Genomic DNA, 25,214 nt, shown 5'->3' with positions numbered 1-25,214 from the left:
ATTGACTTTTGGAGAAAATCTATATTTTTTATGGAAACATACTGTTGTGTTATATATTATATGAAATCCCATGAAAAGAGGGTTAAAATGAGACTTCGTCCAACTCTCTAGCTCAATTAGGTGAGCTTCAAGTGCAATAAAAAAAAACTTAATATCAAATTGTTCATGAAATTGCATCTTTACAGGCGTATAACTTCAAAACCAGTGCACTTATCATCCTAATATTTATGGGTTTTCTTTACATCTATGGCAACATTTATTATACCAAATTTCATTACAATCTGATATGGTCCCTCTGAAACTTATGTTGATTTGGGGTGGAATAACCCTACCGTGAGTTAGAGGGAATAGGGATGATATACCGACTGACGGGATGCCGGCTGTCAGTATACCGACAGCGGCATCCACAAGTTCTATGCCCACTCGGTTGGGGGCGCGGACCCACCAACCGAGTGGGAATTCTGGAGGGGTGTCGGCATTCTGACCACTGGCAATATGTTAGTTGTCAGGATTCTGTCGTCGGGCTCCTGAACGCTGGTATCCCGATAGCCGACATTATAACTACATCCCATTTGGAGTGTTGACACCGCTATGACTAGTTTTTCTGATCTATTCACAAAATTGACATTTCCTTCTTCCCCCTTCAGTACAACCAGGACAGTAGAGAGGCTAGCTGGGCCCGGGTACTTTCCAGGGGGTGTGCCCTAATCACAGGAGGCGTGGCCATGCATCTTTGAAAAAAAAACCTGAAAAAAATAGTACTTTAGGTGCCTTTATGGCCACACGGCAGCTCAGCACACAGCAGCATGTGCTGGGATGAGAAGAGCTGCAGCTGTTTCTGCCAGGTAAAGGGGGGGGTCCTGGGCCCACCACTCCATCAAGCCTGGGCCCAGGTAATTAGTACCCTCCCAGCCCCTATCAGAGACTCTGAGTACAACAAGGATTTAGGGTAATGTGCAAAATCACAGTTTCTTCTGCAGCAACTCGTAATGAGACCCTAAATGCCTCCCCCACCCCCCAACCAGAGGCAAAGAGATTCTATACAAATTCCTGGCTCATCCTTTCAGTTTAAAAATATAAATAATTCCGAGAGATGTAAAGTTACACATGGAAAGAGAATTTTCCAACCAATTTGTATAGTAAGAGCGTGATGCCACATTTGCTCCTCCTTCATGGGCTGTGTCTGCATGTCAGATATAGCGTACAAGCCCCGGCCTGCTGCATACAGTACATATAACGTAAATACAGTGAACTGAAAATAATTTTCCTGCCTGCTCTAATAAGTGCTAATGCTTCCTATTAATATAAAGTAACAACCCCGCACAGATTTGCCATGTTTGATTCCAATAACTGCATCCTACATATTTTTATTTTTCTAGATTGATGGAAGGAAGAAAAACCATCAACTTTTCCAATTCCAGTTCCATAATGGTTAATTCAACCACATTCTACAATAATATGACCCAGGGATCCATTTCTAGCGCCAAACTGACAAATGCTCTAAAAATCCTTCTTGAGACTCTGGCGATCATTGGCTTCTTCATCTTCCTCTACTTCATCTCGCTCATACTGCATGTCTTCTTCACCACCACTCATGTCCGAGATGACGCCCGATACTTTCTTTTCGCTCACATGCTGATAAACGACACGTTACATCTTATTACTGGAACTGCTCTGTTGTTGGCTTCCCTACCCTTGGTATATATCCCTTTGCCCATTTGTTATATTATGGTCACTCTTGTATTAGTTACATTTAGGATCACACCCTATAATTTGGCGGCCATGGCTCTAGAACATTTTGCAGCCATTATTTCCCTCTGAGACATGTGACGCTTTGTACGTCACAAAGGTCTAGGTATGCCATAGCAGTCATATGGGTGATTGGCCTATTACCAAATGTAGTAGAGTTCATTATACTGAGCTCCTCAGCAGAGAAGGTTATATTTTCTTTCCATGTTTTATGTAACCGGGATATATTGACAGTGACACATGTGCAAAGTGTGATCAGATCCAACACCCTCATCGTCAGCCTAATTCTGGTGGGACTCATAATCGTCTTCACATACATTAGAGTGATGTTCATTGCAAAGACCATGAGTTCCGGCAGAAGATCTGCCTCCAAGGCGGGTAAAACCGTCATTCTCCACGCCTTTCAGTTTCTGTTATGTTTGTTCTCTTTATCGTCCTCATTTATTGAAGGATATTTCAGAGAATACTCCTTCTTATCTACTATTAACTTTCTCCTGTTTATATGCCTGCCAAGGTTCCTCAGCCCAATTATCTATTGGTTACAGGATAAAGTGTTCAGTAAATGTATTAGAACATTTTAACTTGCAAAACCTTTAGAACAAGTCATTCATCTACTTCATGTTAAAGGACATTGATCTGTTATCTATTAGAAAACGCATATTATATGTAGTACAGAGAGAGATGTGTGACTTAACGAATCATCCAACTCATGAATTTTAATGGTGTTGATGGATTTCCTCATTTTATTTATATATGTATTTAACACCCTTCGTTAAATCAGCAGAAAACATATCAAATAATGTATTGATGTAGCAGCTTGTTTCTCATTTTATAAAGATAACTTACTTATAAATAAAGACAAACTAAATCCATAAAGATCTATTAGCCACAATCATTTACGGGTTAAGGGATGAAATGCTGAGTAAATGTTTTACAAAATTTGAACTGATTCATGTTTAAAGAAATTATATTTATTAGTAGACACACATGATAGTACAGAGAGAGATTTGTGGCATTAACAAATAATCTACAACATACAGCAAATGAACTCATTAATAAAAACAACAACATGTTATAGAAATTTTAAAGCGATACAAGGCGATTCCACATGGGACAGTAAGTCACATAAATATGTCAGAAACCAACAATCAGGATAACAAGATAAAGAACCCATACACGAAAAGTGTGAGGAGTGTTGGTGGTGCTCCTTAGGAGTTTATGTAATGAATGCATAATAAATAAATTCCTGATCCACAAAGAAGGAAAATGGAGAAAAGAAAATTCCTCTGTGGGGCTCTACATTGAATGAATATATGTTGGGCAAATATTAAGACTTTTATGGAACAATTCTACAGGAAAAAGTTCACTGCAAGATTTGATTAAACTCATTATAATCTGGAAAATTACATATATCCACTGTAACGGTAAACAATTAGGTGGGAAAATTACAAAATACTGTATTTAATATGATGCACAAACCAGTAATGTATAAACCTTCCATTGAGATTACTATTCCATTACACTACAGCATAGAAAACCAATTTGGACCCTTTTTTGTGTGGGAAGAAGTGTGTGTGTGTGTGTGTGTGTGGGGGGGGGGGGGAGGGGGGGTCTGATGTATCTATCCAGCATATGGCTTTATTGAACTTCATTATGATTGTATTTCCATTAAATATATATGTATATAATCACTTTTTGTGGTATTGTTTTACTAGCTGTTCTACCCGTTCTTCGCACGGGAGTTTCTGATTTTCACGGTTGTAAATATAAATGAGTGTTCAAAATTTGGTAAATCTATAGAGATTTAAATCTGAGATGTGTTAATGTAAGTAAATATTAATCCATGGTTCTTGGCGTTGCCCGAGGAGCACCCGTAGCAGATGCGGTAAAAAGTGACTGGACCATTTTTGTAGTTTATTAAATTCTGGAGGTGCAATCCAAATTTTGATTAAATTGTCCATTCGGGAGTTATCATTCACGCAATGCAAGCCACGCATCGGTAACTCCATTTTCAACCCCATTTTCATCCTCTTAGGGGAGGATTATTAAAATTCTGATTATGTTTTTCTATTTCCTACCTGAAGAAAACCTATGTTACATTTCATCTTCCTAACATATCGGGAAGTAAGAGAATTAGTGATGAGTCAGTGAGTGAGTGAGTGAGTGAGTGAGTGAGGGCTTTGAGTTCCAAACTTTAAAAACACTGTGGGATTCTGGGTAGTCTATGTAGACAGGGTAGGGATGGGCATCAACCATCGATGATTGCAAACAATTGATGGTTTGTGCCAGATTGTTTTGCCGTTGATGGCGTTAATACAAATTGTTTCCCACCATCGGTGGTAGCTGTGTGGCCAATGGCGATGGTTACACTTTCTTTTCATGTTTGCACAGCAGACCACACAGAGCTACTGGGCCACAGCACTACTGGCTGGAACTTACACACAGTCATTCACACAGCTTCCAACTTGCTAGTCAACAAATGAGTTTGGATGGGTAGGCATGGGCTGGCCCACCTCACTGACTTGACTGACTAGATGATCAGACTGCTCTCAGTTGTCAGCTAGCAGTCCAGCACTTCCCCCATCTCTCACTCACATCAGTTCACAATGAGCTCTTAGCATCATACAACACAGCAACCAGCCAGCGTAAGGGCAGCACTGGGCATGCACAGTGGAAACCTTTGCCCACTGATTCAGTTTCTGACTTCAGTAAAGCAAAGTCTCTCCTGCGCATGTGTGGCAGCATCGGCATTTGATGGCAGAATCCATCGGTGATAGGCAATCACATAGTGTCTAACCATCTTTTAAGTTGGAAGAATTTCCATCAATGGCGCGCCTGTCAATGGACATCCCTAGGTCAGGACCTCCTGATGACTTTTGGGTTTAGTGCATAAAACAGAGGTAAGTCAATAGCTGAAAACCAAACTCTTACTCTGAGTCGACTGGCACTAAATTTCCATAAGTACCTGCTTGAGTACTTTCTTGCTCAAGAAGACAATTGAACTGACAGAAGCAATCTTTATGCAGAATTCTGTAGGATCCCTGGAACAGTGTTTGCAAATTTGGATTTCTTTATGCAGTGTAAACAGCTGGAGAACATCAAACACAGTTTATGCACAATAAGAATCCTGAGGGCTTCTCGGAACAGTATATGCAAGTTAGAAACATAGACTCTGAGAATGTCTTCTTTTCCACAATGTCTAGTAGTAAACAAAGTTTACAGGCAGATGCCCCTTATTTGAAGTAGAAGCTCCCAGTCAGCTGAGTTCAACTCTTACAAAGTCTAGGTAGTCACATAATGAAGCATATGGCTATTAACATGGAGTTCTGACAACATCCCAATCCCTACAGTAGAAGGCTGAGCTGCATATTAAGTTAACCAGCCAGGACAGAATGGGATATAGTTACTCTGACAGTAATCCACAGGGGCACAGCTGAGGACTCAGCGGCTGCTTAAATAAGTATTTGTAGGTAATCTGTGGCTGGCCTGTTCTTACCATATTCACCACTGGAGCTAAGCCGAGAGCTGGACCGCAATCAAAGGTACAGTACATCTCTGGATTGGTGCAGGGAGCTGAACTAAACACTTGTTTCCCAGTAATGCCTCTCTTCCATTTACAGCACCAGGGCAATCCATCCCTCTCTCAGGCAGCCAGGATCGACTCTTAATCCCTGAGGTAAAGATCCTTCGGCCATGACCGGTTCTCCTTGGTAGTCCTCCCCATCCTACTGCTCCCTCATGGGGATGCGGTCAATTTACCTACAATCAAAATCCCGATGGTCAAAATACCGACAACCATTGACCGACGGTCAAAATCCCAACAAGGTCAAAATACCGACATTTAAAATAATGACAAGTTCAAAATATCGACATTTAAAATGTCGACAGGTCAAACAGTCGACATGAGTTTTTCATGATTTTTTTTTATCGAAACAGACTAGTTAATACTTTACCATCCCAATGGACCTGGAGGGGGAATATAATAGTGCTCGAAGCATGGCGAGGGGACGCGGTACACTTATACGGTGTCCATGTCAGCCTACGTTGACATGCACACCCCAAAAAATTTGAAAAATTTGTGTTGACTTTTTATCCATGTCAACATTTTAAATGTCGGTATTTTGACCTTGTCGGAATTTTGGCCTTGTCGGTATTTTGGCCATCGGTCAATTGTTGTTATTATTTTGACCGTCTGGATTTTTATTGTAGGAGCAAATATGTTTCCTCCCACTTTTCCCTTTGCCCAATGACTACATTCCACCAGAATCTTTGCCTAGTAGCTTTATCTCCTATCATAGCTTGTAATAAAGTTGGGAGCCATGTTGTAACTACATGACTCCATTTTGTGTGCTCAATTGCTAGAAAGACCTGAAAGACATATGAGATCTGAATGACTGACACTGCTTGCTTTAATTTGGTGAATTAAAGGGTTGATAAAGGCACCACCGTTATCACTTGTAAAGCAGCCATGTCTCTTATGTAAACAGAATAATTCAACAATAAAACAAACTCTCTAGATGTGCACCCATAATTACATACTGTATATAGCTTTAGTGGGGTACCCCATACTTCTGTGAGTTTGGTTACGCCAGGGTTGGCAACAAACTATTGCTTATTTAATGCATTTAACTATGACACCACCAGGTCCTTTCACATTAGAACTTGATTGTCTCTCTGTCTCCAATACTGTGGAATTACTTTCTAGGGTTATTTTCCTTGATGGCAGTGTAATGAAAAAAGATGTCTTCCGTAGTGTCATCATTCTGGATTATAAAACCATATCTTTGTTCCACATGAAACTGTACAACTGTGCCTAAAACTTTTGTTGTCTAATCTTGGGTATCATTATTTGAATTGATTGTGCCAACCCCATGAAAGTGGTTCTGATGTACAGGACATGGTTCTTCATCCCTGAGCTGTCCTCCTTCCAAGGGTAGACCTATTCCATTTGCTATCCCCGAGAGTTGGTCTCCTGCTTGGGGCTCTGCCATTTAAAAGTTTAGGTCTCGTTCCACATGGCCACTATGATCAGGCAGTAGATTGCCTGGCTGGGCCCAGGTACTTTTGATGAGGCGTGTCCTAATCACAGGAGGCGTGGTCATACAACCTTAGAGAAAAATGCAGAAACATTGTATTTTTAAGTGCATCCCTGGCCCCACTTCAGCCCAGCATACAGCAGTGTGTGTTGGGCTGAGGACTAAAGCTACATCTGCTGCTTCCAGTTAAGGGGGGGATGGGGACCTGGACCCCTCCTTCAGACCTGTACCCAGGTAATTAGTACCCTCCCCATCTTGGTTCCCCTGACTATGATCATACCTTTGACAAATAGGCTATCCCTGTGGGTGTAAGCTATTAAAGAGCCTTCATCCTCTCCCTTGAGGTGGTTCCCACCAGTCATTTTGGAGTCAACAAAACAGATAGATTATTGCTATTAGCACTAATGAAAATATGCTGTAAATCTGTGTGTATGTAGCAAATAAAACAAAGTGATTTAGTTCATATTTAAAAAAAAAAAAAACATTTAAGATTGCAGCCCAGCACTAAGGGGTCCCAATTCTCTGCAAGTGCCTACACTAGCATTGCAGTTACATGTACTCACCTCCCAGATCCAGAGGGAAACATCTATACAGAGCTGGCTGGTGAGCAATACCCAACTAAGGGCCTAATTCAGACCTGATCGCTCGCTAGCTATTTTTTGCAGTGCTGCGATCAAATAGTCTCCGCCCATAGGGGAGTGTATTTATGCTTTGCAAGTGTGCGATCGCATGTGCAGCCGAGCGGTACAAAAACAGTTTTGTGCAGTTTCTGAGTTGCCCAGAACTTACTCAGCCGCTGCGATCACTTCACCCTGTCCGGGCCCAGAATTGACGTCACACACCCGCCCTGCAAACGCTTGGACACGCCTACATTTTTCCAAACACTCCCAGAAAACGGTCAGTTGCCACCCACATACGCCTTCTTCCTGTCAATCACCTTGCGATCGGCTGTGCAAATGGATTCTTCGTTAAATCCATCGCTCAGCAACAATCCGCTTTGTACCCATACGATGCACCTGAACATTGCGGTGCATAGGCATGCGCAGTTCTGAACTGATCGCAGCAAAAAAAAAACTAGCGTGCGATTAGGTCTGAATAACCCCCTAGGCCTTGTACTGCATAGCCTTAAATGAAAGCTGCCATGATAACACTATTCAACATTTTAAAACAAAACAAAAAAGAAATACACCTCTGTTCGGTTTTACCCATATTGTAAATGGTACCAGCTGTGTGGCAGTATTAATGCCATATACGTATGTATGCCATATATGTATGTATACAAAACAGAAAGACTTTTTGCTATCAGCATTAACAGTAATATACTGCAAATCTGAGTGTACTGTATGTAGCAAATAAAACCATGGGGATTTTGTTCATATTTTGATCAAAACATTTAAGCCTGCAGCCCATCATTACGGGACCCCAGTTCTCAGAAAGTAACTAACCTAGCATGTGGCTCCATCGCAAACGTGCACTCCCAGCGGTACTAGGTGATCCGGCACCTAGCCCTGCTATGGGAGTGCACACAGACGCTGCAATGGGCGCGCCTAGGCGGGCGAGCACAGGCACAGACGGAGCCACGATTAGCGTGGCTCCAACTGTATATGCCCTTGTATAGATGTTTCTCTCTTTATCTGGGAGATGCGTACATTTACCCACAATGTGTGCTGGGAATACAGTATATGTTAGAGTAGACACTTGCGGTCCATTGAAAATGGTCCTCAAACTTAAATGTTTTGATCAAAATATAAACTAAATCCCTTAGGTTTTATTTGCTATATACAGATCATTGCTAGCACCGATAGCAAATGTCTTTCTATTTTGTATACATCTATGGCATTAATACTGCCACGCAGCTGGTACCGTGTACTACTGTATATGGGTAAAACCGAGTGAAGGTGTATTTCTTTTCTGTTTTGTTTCAAACTTTTGGGATCATCATCTCTCGGTTCATCATCTTGGTTGAGGCTCTCTGGCGGCTGATACTTGATCAACTTCTGGAGCTCCTTATTAATTCCGTCCCCTCCCAAAGGTGAACTCTGCAATATGATCATTTATATGATTGGGCATCTGAGTTGGAGAACAGTGGACAAATGCATTTTGTGGCACTGTGGTATTTCCTGCACCTAAGTAATGTCTCCAATGGATATTTATTTTCTTGGTAACCTGGAATCTCTGAAAAAAAGTAATGTCCTTATTTTGAGTTGGTTCTACTGTTCTTATGGAGCATAGGCAAACGCAGGGGGGGGTTTCTGGTTGCCCAGAAACCCCCTTTCTCTTGACAAGTAGCTCACATTATGACAACAATAGCAATGGTATATACAGTAATACGATTACTAGAGTTGCAGCCACATCATGCAGTGTAAGAAACAGAGCAGAGCTTCTGCACATGGCCAGTGGTAGCAGCTTCTTCTACCAAGTTTGCTGTGTGTGTGTGTGTGGATCTGAGCCCTCAATCAGTGCACTGGACCAGAGAGCAGCGACCAGGAAGAAGAGACAGGAGCCTTAACATGAGGTGGGAGAACGTGTGCTTAGAAAGTGTAGTACTGGGTTAATTATGTTTGTGTATTTATTATGGTATGTTTAACCTTTAAATGACCACTTTGTTTGATACAGCCTATACTAAAGACCATCTATAGTGTTACATTTTAATAGTGTATTCCATACAGTAGACAGTGCATAAAAAACAATATTTACATTAATGTCCAGGGTTGTTATCGGGTTTTTCTGCAGCTCCCCCAAACTACCACACTTGCTCCAATGTGCGCAAAGTGGGAGATTGTGGACTGCCATTTTGAAACCCCCCTCTAGAAATCCTGCGTTTGCCACTGCGGAGGCCTCTTTAAAGTCCAAGAACCATCTATCAGGGACCTGCACCTGTAGAAGGTGCAGCTGGGTTTTCACATTCTCATCACTGGATCCTTTCATAAACTGATTGCTGTATTGTCCACTCTTCTCACATCTGATGGAATATCCTGTAGCACTTCCTATCGATTTACAGGAAAAACTCATAGCGATTCCCATGGTTGTTTGCTGCATAAAAGTGCATTTTTTGTTCCGAAATGATGTTGGTATAAAAGGTTCTAGTTAATCTTTGCAGAATTTGCCCCAAGGTTCACCTTTCCTCAAGTGGCCAGAATGTAACCCCTCAAAGTGCGGACCCTTTCAGGTGCCTGGATTAGATTTCTACTTGTTGCTGATCCCCCAGTGGATATAAACGAAACACAGATTTTATCTTTATTTTAATTTCTCCCAAATTACCTGACTCTGCTCTGTATGCACCTCCTTTATATATGTTGGGAGCCATGGAGCCCCAAAGTAATAAGTTATGATTAACATTAGCCATGGTTGGGCGTGTACTTGCTGAGTCTCCTCTAGCTTGTCTGTCTATGGACCTACTGTGCCAACTCCTTGTGTTGGGGTCTTCCTTCACTTTGAACTCTGCATATCCTGTATATAGATGCCAATTGAGTAACTCTTCCGCACTCTACATTAACACTCACCATGATTGCAACCCTAACCCCAGTAATCACATAAGTTTTTTAATTAAATTAAGTTTTTTTTAGACAGGAGCCCTTCTTCAGCCATACCACTACAAAGGTGTTAAAGTTAGCAATTCAACAAGTAACATATATTTCTTTAGCATTAGTGCAGGCTGGGTATGAAATACTGTCTAGTGCGATGCTGACGGTCACCTGACCGACCACGGCATCCAGACAATGAGGATCCTGACACCAAACGGGGGTAAGTATTTTACCCCTCCACTACCCCCTACTCTAACCCTAATCCTTGGGAGCTAGGGCTAATCTGGGAAAGGTAGGGGGAATGGCAGCTGTGAGTAACCCTCAGAGGGTGGAGGCTACAGGTGACCACACCCCTACTACCTAACCCTAACCCCCCTACTACCTAACCCTAACCCTCGCTCCCCCGGTCCCTAACCTTAACACCCGCCCTGGTACTCACCTTCGGCATTCCGGTGGTTGGTGTACCGGCTACGGTTTTCCAAGTGGTGTCGGGATTCCAGCATCGGTCACATGACCACCGACATACAGACTGTCGGAATGCCAAACACATCCTTATTGGTACACATACTGTACATTTCCCATATATTAATGTTATCATTCTAGAATATACAGTAGGTACAACACTATAATTATCCCTCTTAGGGGGTTTACAATTTATAGACAAATGTTTTTCATTCGTTGGTGCACTTTTTGGTTTATTTCTGTTGCTTGGCTATTAACAGTAGCCCACCCTGAACTTGCTGCACCCTTTGCACTAGCATCCACCCTCCAGCTGCAGTCACACCTTCATTGGCACGTCAACCCCCTGGGGTGGTGGGGCATCACATACAAACACACGCACAGTAAAATTCTAAAAGTAGCTCTTTTGGGGAACAAAGTGGCACAATGGTTAGCATTGCATATATAGTGTTGCACAGAGGTGAGCATTGCTGTCTCACAGCACTGGGCCAGAGAGGCATTTTTGGATGTTTGATTTCCAAACAAAGCAAATAGTTTTTTGTTTTGTTTTACTGTCCAATGACCCCATCCTGGGGAAGGAGAGTGCCACTGAGTCCTACTCTGCCCACCATCAAAATCAAAGGTGTCAAGGTGACATTAGCGAATGCAGTGGATCTTATCAGCCACAGCTGCCCCTATCCAGGCACTTTTCCTCTGCTCTGGGCGGATGGCTGGCCACCACAGAACTGATACTGTATGAGTGTCACAAGGCGCACCATCTGTGCCCGACTCTTTCCTCCTGACCTCCCCTCCCAGCCAGCAACAGACGCTCGGCCCGCACAGACAGGAGACAAGGAGCTGGGAAGGTCAGTAGGGGGACATCCGTGATATTTCCTGCTTTACCTACAAGCACAGATGGAGCCACAGTCATCTTGGCTTCTCTGCTGCACCTAGGCGCACCATTGTTTATTAGCATAAACCCTTCATCTATTGTTCTCAGCTGCAATACAATACAGAGAGAACAATACAGCAGGGGGTTAAGTCTGACTGACCTGGCTCACTTAATCCTATTAAAGGCCAAGATAAAGATAGCTCCATCTGTAGGTCCGATACTTTTATCTTACATGTAGAAGTGGAATATAATGTTATTTTCACCTAAAATAATGACTAGGCCCCTAATCCGGGATCCTGTGCGCCGGCCACGTAACCCCAACCCCCTAAGCCAGTGGTGAATTTCCCATTAGGCACATGCATAGCGGTGGCAATCACTCAGGGGGGGGACTATTTCCACTGTAACGTACAGAAATGTACACAATCCTGAGTGGAGTGTGAACACGTAGGACACGGGTAGGCTGCCGTACTTAGTAAATATGTATACATCATTACAAATAAATGCAATGTCATAGCTCATGGCTTGTTTTATTATTAGCTCATATTATACTGAAAGACCATCTGCCAAAATAAGAGCTTACAGTATAATCACACAATGACAGTAATAACATTGGGCGGTGGAGGTGGCCCATACCGTTATGTCCATGGGCGCCCAAACCCCTAAATACACCCCTGGCCCTAAGCCCTAAATCCACCCCTGCCCTACGCCCTAAATCCACCCCCGGCCCTAACCCCTAAATCTGCCCCTGCCCATACCCCTAAATCCGCCCCGGCCCTAAGCCCTAAATCTGCCCCTGCCCATACCCCTAAATCCACCCCCGGCCCTAACCCCTAAAGCCGCCCCCGGCCCTAAGCCCTAAATTCGCCCCTGTCCTAACCCCCTAAATCCGCCCCTGTCCTAACCCCTAAATCCGCCCCTGCCCTAACCCCCTAAATCCACCCCTGCCCTAACCCCCTAAATCCACCCCTGCCCTAAGCCCTAAATCCGCCCCTGCCCTAACCCCTAAATCTGCCCCTGTCCTAGCCCCTAAATCCGCCCCTGCCCTAACCCCCTAAATCCACCCCTGCCCTAAACCCTAAATCCGCCCCCGGCCCTAACCCCTAAATCCACCACTGTCCTAACCCCTAAATCCGCCCCTGCCCTAAGCCCTAAATCCGCCCCTCTCCTAACCCCTAAATCCGCCCCTGCCCTAACCCCTAAATCCGCCCCTGGCCCTACGCCGCTCTTTTAATTTATCTGCTGTTTAAGTTTTAAAGCAATCATAATGTATTAAATAGTATCCAGTCTCTAGGTTGACCACAATTAGGTCGACATGGTTTCTAGGTCGACATGGTTAATACGTCGACATGTGCTAGGTCAACATGACAGAAGGTCGACATGAGGTTTTTAATTTTTTTTTAATTTTTTACACTTTTTCATACTTTCCGATCCATGTGGACTACAATTGGGAACGGTAACCTGTGCTGAGCGCAGCGGTAGCAGAGCGAGGAACCTTGCCCAAAGTGAGGGGACATCGTGCACTAATTGTGGTTCCCGGTCACTATAAGAAGAAAACGCCAATTTTTTTAAAAAAACTCATGTTGACCTTTTGTCATGTTGACTTGCTCATGCCGACCTAATACTTGTGTCGACCTATTTTAGGTGTCGACTTAGTTACTGTCGACCAATAGTGGTTGACCTAGACACTGTCGACCTAAGTGTGGTGGCCCCTATGAACCACGCCAGTATTACATACGTTATATTTTACAGTGATACCAGGCAGTTACTCATTGTGAAGGACAGAGGGAGTAACTCCCTGTATGTATCACTGATCCGCCTCTTACTCTCCAGGGACTCGCCTACTATTTCTGCCTGGCATACTGACTTATGTATGTTTCTTCGTTGGGCTTCTGTACATCTATGTTTTACTGTTAATGAGATGTATCTGTTATTATAGAGCATGGTCAAGTCTGTGCAATATTTATACCTAAAACAGAAAAAAACTAGTGTATTGCGCTTGATGCACTAATTAAATAAATGAATAAATAAATAACACTCTACAGTTGTGTGTCTGCTTTTCCTCAAATTAACACACATGGAACTTGCTTTCATAAAATCCAACAAGAACTTTTAATAACAGTACACATACATATAGCATAAATACCAAGATTAAATGAGCTAAAACACACTGAGTAATTCGCGTTAGCTATCTTAGACACAAATTAGTTAGATAGTAATAGTGTCCATAAACAGTATCAAGTAGATGGCAACAGTGTATCGTGTAAAGTGCTAAGCACACATACCTCGTCTGTTACGTACAATGCATCTCAGTTTGCAACAGTTACTAATGCCTATAAGAATTTATGTATAATGTCTCCAATCCTCCTGCTACTGGCGTACACCTGTTTAGATTAGTAATTATAGGGAGTTATGGTAGTAAGGGGTTAATATAGGGTGTATTATTATTAATATGGTCATAATGCTATTACATTATATTTTGTCATAAGGATTATTGTGATTATTATAATTTATATCTATTGTGGTTTCTAATATGATGATTATTATTATTATTATTATTATTATTGTATTAATTTGTGTAGTATTAAAATTAATATTTTAATTTTTAATTACACAAACCTATTATTGGTTCGTTGCTATATATATTTACCGATAGATATCAGTTGTTTAGTAAGCACATGGAACTTGCTTTTTGAATTGTATTGGCAATGCATTACGTGTTAGATTGTCAGCACACTGATGTTTTTAATTTTTAATTATAATGGAGGCGGTCCTGATGGGGAGCTATATAAGGGCCAAGATGGAGTGTGCACTATAGTCTTGAGGAAGTCCCGAGTTGTGACGGGACGAAACGCGTTGACATCATTTCCCCGCTTTGATATACTTATTGACGGCTACATTGGTCTAAGTGCTATTACTAGTGCCTACTATCTGTGTCTGGTGCCGACGTTTACTCCTGAGGAGGCAACTAGAGTCTGCATATCTGCCTATTGGGACAGCGGCTTCTTAAGCGTCCTTACCTGCCCCGCCAGGACAGAGACTCTCCCTGCACCACAAATAGTGCCGGCGGTGGACGCTATGGCTGCATGCCATAAGGATATCTTCTTGGAAATCTCTTCCTGTGTATGTGGATAATCCCGCTGGTTCGGGTAAATATATTTCAAGCAGCATTCATCTGCACTGGGACGCCAGTAGCAGGAGGATTGGAGACATTACACATAAATTCTTATAGGCATTAGCAACTGTTGCAAACTGAGATGTATTGTACGTAACAGACGAGGTATGTGTGCTTAGCACTTTACACGATACACTGTTGCCGTCTACTTGATACTGTTTATGGACACTATTACTATCTAACTAATTTCTGTCTAAGATAGCTAACGCGAATTACTCAGTGTGTTTTAGCTCATTTCATCTTGGTATTTATGCTATATGTATGTGTACTGTTATTAAAAGTTCCTGTTGGATTTTATGAAAGCAAGTTCCATGTGTGTTAATTTGAGGAAAAGCAGACACACAACTGTAGAGTGTTATTTATTTATTTATTTATTCATTTATTTAATTAGTGCATCAAGCGCAATACACTAGTTTTTTTCTGTTTTGTGTATCTTTGAGGATATTGTCAGTCCTTTAGTGTGTGCAGCTGGTGTACTGAGAAATATTAACTACAGACTTAATTATATTTGCGCCAGGAGTTGGGGTGTTAATCACTCCTAAAATCTAGTTTTTCAATATTTATACCTATATCTAAATACTAAGGGCCTTATCCCGAGTCTGGTGAAAAGGGGAATTGTGGCTTTTTGTTGCCCCAAGTTGTGTTTCTGTAGCGTGTATTGTATCTTTTCTTATTGCTTTTCTTGTCTGTCTGCAGCTGCAGATCTGGCAGAAGGTATAGGGGGGGCGGTGGTGTAGCTTTGCCTAGGGCAGAGGATCTCAAACGCAGTCCTCAAGGCACCCCAACACTCCAGATTTTAAGTATATCCATGCTTGACCACATGTGACATAATTAGCACTTCAGCCAATTTGATTTAACCATCTGTGCTGAGCCATGGATATTCCTAAAACCTGGACTGTTGGGGAGACTTGTGGTCCGCGTTTTAGAACCTCGGGATTAGGGCACCTGGGAAACTTTCATCAGCCCTGGCGACACATACAGGCTGCAGCACGACACACAGATACATAAATACTCAGCAGCATTTCACTAAGTCTCTCAGATCATCTCATACTTTTATGTACATTTCTTGTTTGTTTTATGTGCACCAATGACTTACAACAGCCGAGACATTCAGCGTCATACACTGTATAAGGAATGTGATGAGAGGTGACAGTGGAAGCTCATTGGGACATTTCATTATGCTGATTTAGAGACTTATCCAGCTGCTAGATGTCACATCAATGTAAGTTCTGCCATATCAAAGGGTGTAATTATAGGGAAGACTTAAGGGAACTGCTGTGGTATAAATACAAGTACACCGGTATGAGGAAGCCTATATTGTACAATGTATAATCAGCCATTATATACAACTGCTGTGGTATAAATACACGTACACCGGTATGGGGAAGCCTATATTGTACAATGTATAATCAGTCATTATATACAGCTGCTGTGGTATAAATACATGTACACCGGTATGAGGAAGCCTATATTGTACAATGTATAATCAGCCATTATATACAGCTGCTGTGGTATAAATACACGTACACCGGTATGGGGAAGCCTATATTGTACAATGTATAATCAGCCATTATATATAGCTGCTGTGGTAAAAATACATGTACACCGGTATGGGGAAGCCTATATTGTACAATGCATAATCAGCTATTATATACAGCTGCTGTGGTATAAATACACGTACACCGGTATGGGGAAGCCTATATTGCACAATGTATAATCAGCCATTATATACAGCTGCTGTGGTATAAATACACGTACACCGGTATGAGGAAGCCTATATTGTACAATGTATTATCAGTCATTATATACAGCTGCTGTGGTATAAATACATGTACACCGGTATGAGGAAGCTTATATTGTACAATGTATAATCAGCCATTATATACAGCTGCTGTGGTATAAATACATGTACACCGGTTTGGGGAAGCCTATATTGTACAATGTATATTCAGCCATTATATACAGCTGCTGTGGTATAAATACATGTACACCGGTATGAGGAAGCCTATATTGTACAATGTATAATCAGCCATTATATACAGCTGCTGTGGTATAAATACATGTACACCGGTATGGGGAAGCCTATATTGTACAATGTATAATCAGCCATTATATACAGCTGCTGTGGTATAAATACATGTACACCGGTATGAGGAAGCCTATATTGTACAATGTATAATCAGCCATTATATACAGCTGCTGTGGTATAAATACATGTACACCGGTATGAGGAAGCCTATATTGTACAATGTATAATCAGCCATTATATACAGCTGCTGTGGTATAAATACACGTACACCGGTATGAGGAAGCCTATATTGTACAATGTATAATCAGCCATTATATACAGCTGCTGTGGTATAAATACACGTACACCGGTATGAGGAAGCCTATTATTGTACAATGTATAATCAGCCATTATATACAGCTGCTGTGGTATAAATATATGTACACCGGTATGGGGAAGCCTATATTGTACAATGTATTATCAGCCATTATATACAGCTGCTGTGGTATAAATACATGTACACCGGTATGAGGAAGCCTATATTGTACAATGTATAATCAGCCATTATATACAGCTGCTGTGGTATAAATACATGTACACCGGTATGAGGTAGCCTATATTGTACAATGTATAATCAGCCATTATATACAGCTGCTGTGGTATAAATACATGTACACCGGTATGAGGTAGCCTATATTGTACAATGTATAATCAGCCATTATATACAGCTGCTGTGGTATAAATACATGCCCACCGGTATGGGGAAGCCTATATTGTACAATGTAGATTCAGCCATTATATTCAGATGCTGTGGTATAAATACATGTACACCGGTATGAGGAAGCCTATATTGTACAATGTATAATCAGCCATTATATACAGCTGCTGTGGTATAAATACACGTACAACGGTATGAGGAAGCCTATATTGTACAATGTATAATCAGCCATTATATACAGCTGCTGTGGTATAAATACATGTACACCGGTATGGGGAAGCCTATATTGTACAATGTATAATCAGCCATTATATACAGCTGCTGTGGTATAAATACATGTACACCGGTATGGGGAAGCCTATATTGTACAATGTATAATCAGCCATTATATACAGCTGCTGTGGTATAAATACACGTACACCGGTATGAGGAAGCCTATATTGTACAATGTATAATCAGCCATTATACACAGCTGCTGTGGTATAAATACACGTACTCCGGTAAGAGGAAGCCTATATTGTACAATGTATAATCAGCCATTATATACAGCTGCTGTGGTATAAATACACGTACACCGGTATGAGGAAGCCTATATTGTACAATTTATAATCAGCCATTATATACAGCTGCTGTGGTATAAATACACGTACACCGGTATGAGGAAGCCTATATTGTACAATGTATAATCAGCCATTATATACAGCTGCTGTGGTATAAATACACGTACACCGGTATGGGGAAGCCTATATTTTACAATGTATAATCAGTCATTATATACAGCTGCTGTGGTATAAATACATGTACACCGGTATGAGGAAGCCTATATTGTACAATGTATAATCAGCCATTATATACAGCTGCTGTGGTATAAATACACGTACTCCGGTAAGAGGAAGCCTATATTGTACAATGTATAATCAGCCATTATATACAGCTGCTGTGGTATAAATACACGTACACCGGTATGAGGAAGCCTATATTGTACAATTTATAATCAGCCATTATATACAGCTGCTGTGGTATAAATACACGTACACCGGTATGAGGAAGCCTATATTGTACAATGTATAATCAGCCATTATATACAGCTGCTGTGGTATAAATACACGTACACCGGTATGGGGAAGCCTATATTTTACAATGTATAATCAGTCATTATATACAGCTGTTGTGGTATAAATACATGTACACCGGTATGAGGAAGCCTATATTGTACAATGTATAATCAGCCATTATATACAGCTGCTGTGGTATAAATACATGTACACCGGTATGAGGAAGCCTATATTGTACAATGTATAATCAGCCATTATATACAGCTGCTGTGGTATAAATACACGTACACCGGTATGGGGAAGCCTATATTGTACAATGTATAATCAGTCATTATATACAGCTGCTGTGGTATAAATACATGTACACCGGTATGGGGAAGCCTATATTGTACAATGTATAATCAGCCATTATATACAGCTGCTGTGGTATAAATACACGTACACCGGTATGGGGAAGCCTATATTGTACAATGTATAATCAGCCATTATATACAGCTGCTGTGGTATAAATACATGTACACCGGTATGGGGAAGCCTATATTGTACAATGTATAATCAGCCATTATATACAGCTGCTGTGGTATAAATACATGTACACCGGTATGGGGAAGCCTATATTGTACAATGTATAATTAGCCATTATATACAGCTGCTGTGGTATAAATACACGTACACCGGTATGAGGAAGCCTATATTGTACAATGTATAATCAGCCATTATATACAGCTGCTGTGGTATAAATACATGTACACCGGTATGAGGAAGCCTATATTGTACAATGTATAATCAGCCATTATATACAGCTGCTGTGGCATAAATACACGTACACCGGTATGGGGAAGCCTATATTGTACAATGTATAATCAGTCATTATATACAGCTGCTGTGGTATAAATACATGTACACCGGTATGAGGAAGCCTATATTGTACAATGTATAATCAGCCATTATATACAGCTGCTGTGGTATAAATACATGTACACCGGTATGGGGAAGCCTATATTGTACAATGTATAATCAGTCATTATATACAGCTGCTGTGGTATAAATACACGTACACCGGTATGAGGAAGCCTATATTGTACAATGTATAATCAGCCATTATATACAGCTGCTGTGGTATAAATACACGTACACCGGTATGGGGAAGCCTATATTGTACAATGTATAATCAGCCATTATATACAGCTGCTGTGGTATAAATACATGTACACCGGTAAGGGGAAGCCTATATTGTACAATGTATAATCAGCCATTATATACAGCTGCTGTGGTATAAATACATGTAAACCGGTATGGGGAAGCCTATATTGTACAATGTATTATCAGCCATTATATACAGCTGCTGTGGTATAAATACACGTACACCGGTATGAGGAAGCCTATATTGTACAATGTATAATCAGCCATTATATACAGCTGCTGTGGTATAAATACACGTACACCGGTATAAGGAAGCCTATATTGTACAATGTATTATCAGCCATTATATACAGCTGCTGTGGTATAAATACACGTACACCGGTCTGAGGAAGCCTATATTGTACAATGTATAATCAGCCATTATATACAGCTGCTGTGGTATAAATACACGTACACCGATATGGGGAAGCCTATATTGTACAATGTATAATCAGCCATTATATACAGCTGCTGTGGTATAAATACACGTACACCGGTATGAGGAAGCCTATATTGTACAATTTATAATCAGCCATTATATACAGCTGCTGTGGTATAAATACACGTACACCGGTATGGGGAAGCCTATATTTTACAATGTATATTCAGTCATTATATACAGCTGCTGTGGTATAAATACATGTACACCGGTATGAGGAAGCCTATATTGTACAATGTATAATCAACCATTATATACAGCTGCTGTGGTATAAATACACGTACACCGGTATGGGGAAGCCTATATTGTACAATGTATAATCAACCATTATATACAGCTGCTGTGGTATAAATACATGTACACCGGTAAGGGGAAGCCTATATTGTACAATGTATAATCAGCCATTATATACAGCTGCTGTGGTATAAATACATGTAAACCGGTATGGGGAAGCCTATATTGTACAATGTATAATTAGCCATTATATACAGCTGCTGTGGTATAAATACACGTACACCGGTATGAGGAAGCCTATATTGTACAATGTATAATCAGCCATTATATACAGCTGCTGTGGTATAAATACATGTACACCGGTATGAGGAAGCCTATATTGTACAATGTATAATCAGCCATTATATACAGCTGCTGTGGTATAAATACACGTACACCGGTATGGGGAAGCCTATATTGTACAATGTATAATCAGCCATTATATACAGATGCTGTGGTATAAATACACGTACACCGGTATGGGGAAGCCTATATTGTACAATGTATAATCAGTCATTATATACAGCTGCTGTGTTATAAATACATGTACACCGGTATGGGGAAGCCTATATTGTACAATGTATAATTAGCCATTATATACAGCTGCTGTGGTATAAATACACGTACACCGGTATGAGGAAGCCTATATTGTACAATGTATAATCAGCTATTATATACAGCTGCTGTGGTATAAATACATGTACACCGGTATGGGGAAGCCTATATTGTACAATGTATAATCAGTCATTATATACAGCTGCTGTGTTATAAATACATGTACACCGGTATGGGGAAGCCTATATTGTACAATGTATAATCAGCCATTATATACAGCTGTTGTGGTATAAATACACGTACACCGGTATGAGGAAGCCTATATTGTACAATGTAAAATCAGCCATTATATACAGCTGCTGTGGTATAAATACATGTACACCGGTATGAGAAAGCCTATATTGTACAATGTATAATCAGCCATTATATACAGCTGCTGTGGTATAAATACATGTACACCGGTATGAGGTAGCCTATATTGTATAATGTATAATCAGCCATTATATACAGCTGCTGTGGTATAAATACACGTACACCGGTATGAGGAAGCCTATATTGTACAATGTATAATCAGCCATTATATACAGCTGCTGTGGTATAAATACACGTACACCGGTATGAGGAAGCCTATATTGTACAATGTATAATCAGCCATTATATACAGCTGCTGTGGTATAAATACATGTACACCGGTATGAGGAAGCCTATATTGTACAATGTAAAATCAGCCATTATATACAGCTGCTGTGGTATAAATACACGTACACCGGTATGAGGAAGCCTATATTGTACAATGTATAATCAGCCATTATATACAGCTGCTGTGGTATAAATACACGTACACCGGTATGGGGAAGCCTATATTGTACAATGTATAATCAGTCATTATATACAGCTGCTGTGTTATAAATACATGTACACCGGTATGGGGAAGCCTATATTGTACAATGTATAATTAGCCATTATATACAGCTGCTGTGGTATAAATACACGTACACCGGTATGAGGAAGCCTATATTGTACAATGTATAATCAGCTATTATATACAGCTGCTGTGGTATAAATACATGTACACCGGTATGGGGAAGCCTATATTGTACAATGTATAATCAGTCATTATATACAGCTGCTGTGTTATAAATACATGTACACCGGTATGGGGAAGCCTATATTGTACAATGTATAATCAGCCATTATATACAGCTGCTGTGGTATAAATACACGTACACCGGTATGAGGAAGCCTATATTGTACAATGTAAAATCAGCCATTATATACAGCTGCTGTGGTATAAATACATGTACACCGGTATGAGAAAGCCTATATTGTACAATGTATAATCAGCCATTATATACAGCTGCTGTGGTATAAATACATGTACACCGGTATGAGGTAGCCTATATTGTATAATGTATAATCAGCCATTATATACAGCTGCTGTGGTATAAATACACGTACACCGGTATGAGGAAGCCTATATTGTACAATGTATAATAAGCCATTATATACAGCTGCTGTGGTATAAATACACGTACACCGGTATGAGGAAGCCTATATTGTACAATGTATAATCAGCCATTATATACAGCTGCTGTGGTATAAATACATGTACACCGGTATGAGGAAGCCTATATTGTACAATGTAAAATCAGCCATTATATACAGCTGCTGTGGTATAAATACACGTACACCGGTATGAGGAAGCCTATATTGTACAATGTATAATCAGCCATTATATACAGCTGCTGTGGTATAAATACACGTACACCGGTATGAGGAAGCCTATATTGTACAATGTATAATCAGCCATTATATACAGCTGCTGTGGTATAAATACACGTACACCGGTATGGGGAAGCCTATATTGTACAATGTAGATTCAGCCATTATATACAGATGCTGTGGTATAAATACATGTACACCGGTATGAGGAAGCCTATATTGTACAATGTATAATCAGCCATTATATACAGCTGCTGTGGTATAAATACACGTACAACGGTATGAGGAAGCCTATATTGTACAATGTATAATCAGCCATTATATACAGCTGCTGTGGTATAAATACATGTACACCGGTATGGGGAAGCCTATATTGTACAATGTATAATCAGCCATTATATACAGCTGCTGTGGTATAAATACATGTACACCGGTATGGGGAAGCCTATATTGTACAATGTATAATCAGCCATTATATACAGCTGTTGTGGTATAAATACACGTACAACGGTATGAGGAAGCCTATATTGTACAATGTATTATCAGCCATTATATACAGCTGCTGTGGTATAAATACACGTACACCGTTATGAGGAAGCCTATATTGTACAATGTATAATCAGCCATTATATACAGCTGCTGTGGTATAAATACACGTACACCGGTATGAGGAAGCCTATATTGTACAATGTATAATCAGCCATTATATACAGCTGCTGTGGTATAAATACATGTACACCGGTATGGGGAAGCCTATATTGTACAATGTATTATCAGCCATTATATACAGCTGCTGTGGTATAAATACACGTACACCGGTATGAGGAAGCCTATATTGTACAATGTATAATCAGCCATTATATACAGCTGCTGTGGTATAAATACACGTACACCGGTATGAGGAAGCCTATATTGTACAATGTATAATCAGCCATTATATACAGCTGCTGTGGTATAAATACATGTACACCGGTATGAGGAAGCCTATATTGTACAATGTATAATCAGCCATTATATACAGCTGCTGTGGTATAAATACACGTACACCGGTATAAGGAAGCCTATATTGTACAATGTATTATCAGCCATTATATACAGCTGCTGTGGTATAAATACACGTACACCGGTATGAGGAAGCCTATATTGTACAATGTATAATCAGCCATTATATACAGCTGCTGTGGTATAAATACACGTACACCGGTATAAGGAAGCCTATATTGTACAATGTATTATCAGCCATTATATACAGCTGCTGTGGTATAAATACACGTACACCGGTCTGAGGAAGCCTATATTGTACAATGTATAATCAGCCAGTATATACAGCTGCTGTGGTATAAATACACGTACACCGATATGGGGAAGCCTATATTGTACAATGTATAATCAGCCATTATATACAGCTGCTGTGGTATAAATACACGTACACCGGTATGAGGAAGCCTATATTGTACAATTTATAATCAGCCATTATATACAGCTGCTGTGGTATAAATACACGTACACCGGTATGGGGAAGCCTATATTTTACAATGTATATTCAGTCATTATATACAGCTGCTGTGGTATAAATACATGTACACCGGTATGAGGAAGCCTATATTGTACAATGTATAATCAGCCATTATATACAGCTGCTGTGGTATAAATACATGTACACCGGTATGAGGTAGCCTATATTGTACAATGTATAATCAGCCATTATATACAGCTGCTGTGGTATAAATACATGTACACCGGTATGAGGAAGCCTATATTGTACAATGTATAATCAGCCATTATATACAGCTGCTGTGGTATAAATACACGTACACCGGTATGGGGAAGCCTATATTGTACAATGTATAATCAGTCATTATATACAGCTGCTGTGGTATAAATACATGTACACCGGTATGGGGAAGCCTATATTGTACAATGTATAATCAGCCATTATATACAGCTGCTGTGGTATAAATACATGTACACCGGTATGGGGAAGCATATATTGTACAATGTATAATCAGCCATTATATACAGCTGCTGTGGTATAAATACACGTACACCGGTATGGGGAAGCCTATATTGTACAATGTATAATCAGCCATTATATACAGCTGCTGTGGTATAAATACACGTACACCGGTATGGGGAAGCCTATATTGTACAATGTATAATCAGTCATTATATACAGCTGCTGTGGTATAAATACATGTACACCGGTATGAGGAAGCCTATATTGTACAATGTATAATCAGCCATTATATACAGCTGCTGTGGTATAAATACATGTACACCGGTATGAGGAAGCCTATATTGTACAATGTATAATTAGCCATTATATACAGCTGCTGTGGTATAAATACACGTACACCGGTATGAGGAAGCTTATATTGTACAATGTATAATCAGCCATTATATACAGCTGCTGTGGTATAAATACATGTACACCGGTATGAGGAAGCCTAT

At 40.4% G+C, this 25,214-nt stretch overlaps 1 pseudogene; it reads left to right on the top strand.

Moving 5' to 3' along the window:
- The first annotated feature begins 1,428 nt into the window (after positions 1-1,428).
- LOC134989627 (odorant receptor 131-2-like) lies at positions 1,429-2,330 on the top strand (annotated as a pseudogene).
- The last annotated feature ends 22,884 nt before the right edge of the window (positions 2,331-25,214 follow it).

Source organism: Pseudophryne corroboree, chromosome 2, assembly GCF_028390025.1.
Source record: "Pseudophryne corroboree isolate aPseCor3 chromosome 2, aPseCor3.hap2, whole genome shotgun sequence".
NCBI classification, from domain to species: Eukaryota; Metazoa; Chordata; class Amphibia; order Anura; family Myobatrachidae; genus Pseudophryne; species Pseudophryne corroboree.
This window is presented reverse-complemented; position numbering and strand designations above follow the sequence as displayed.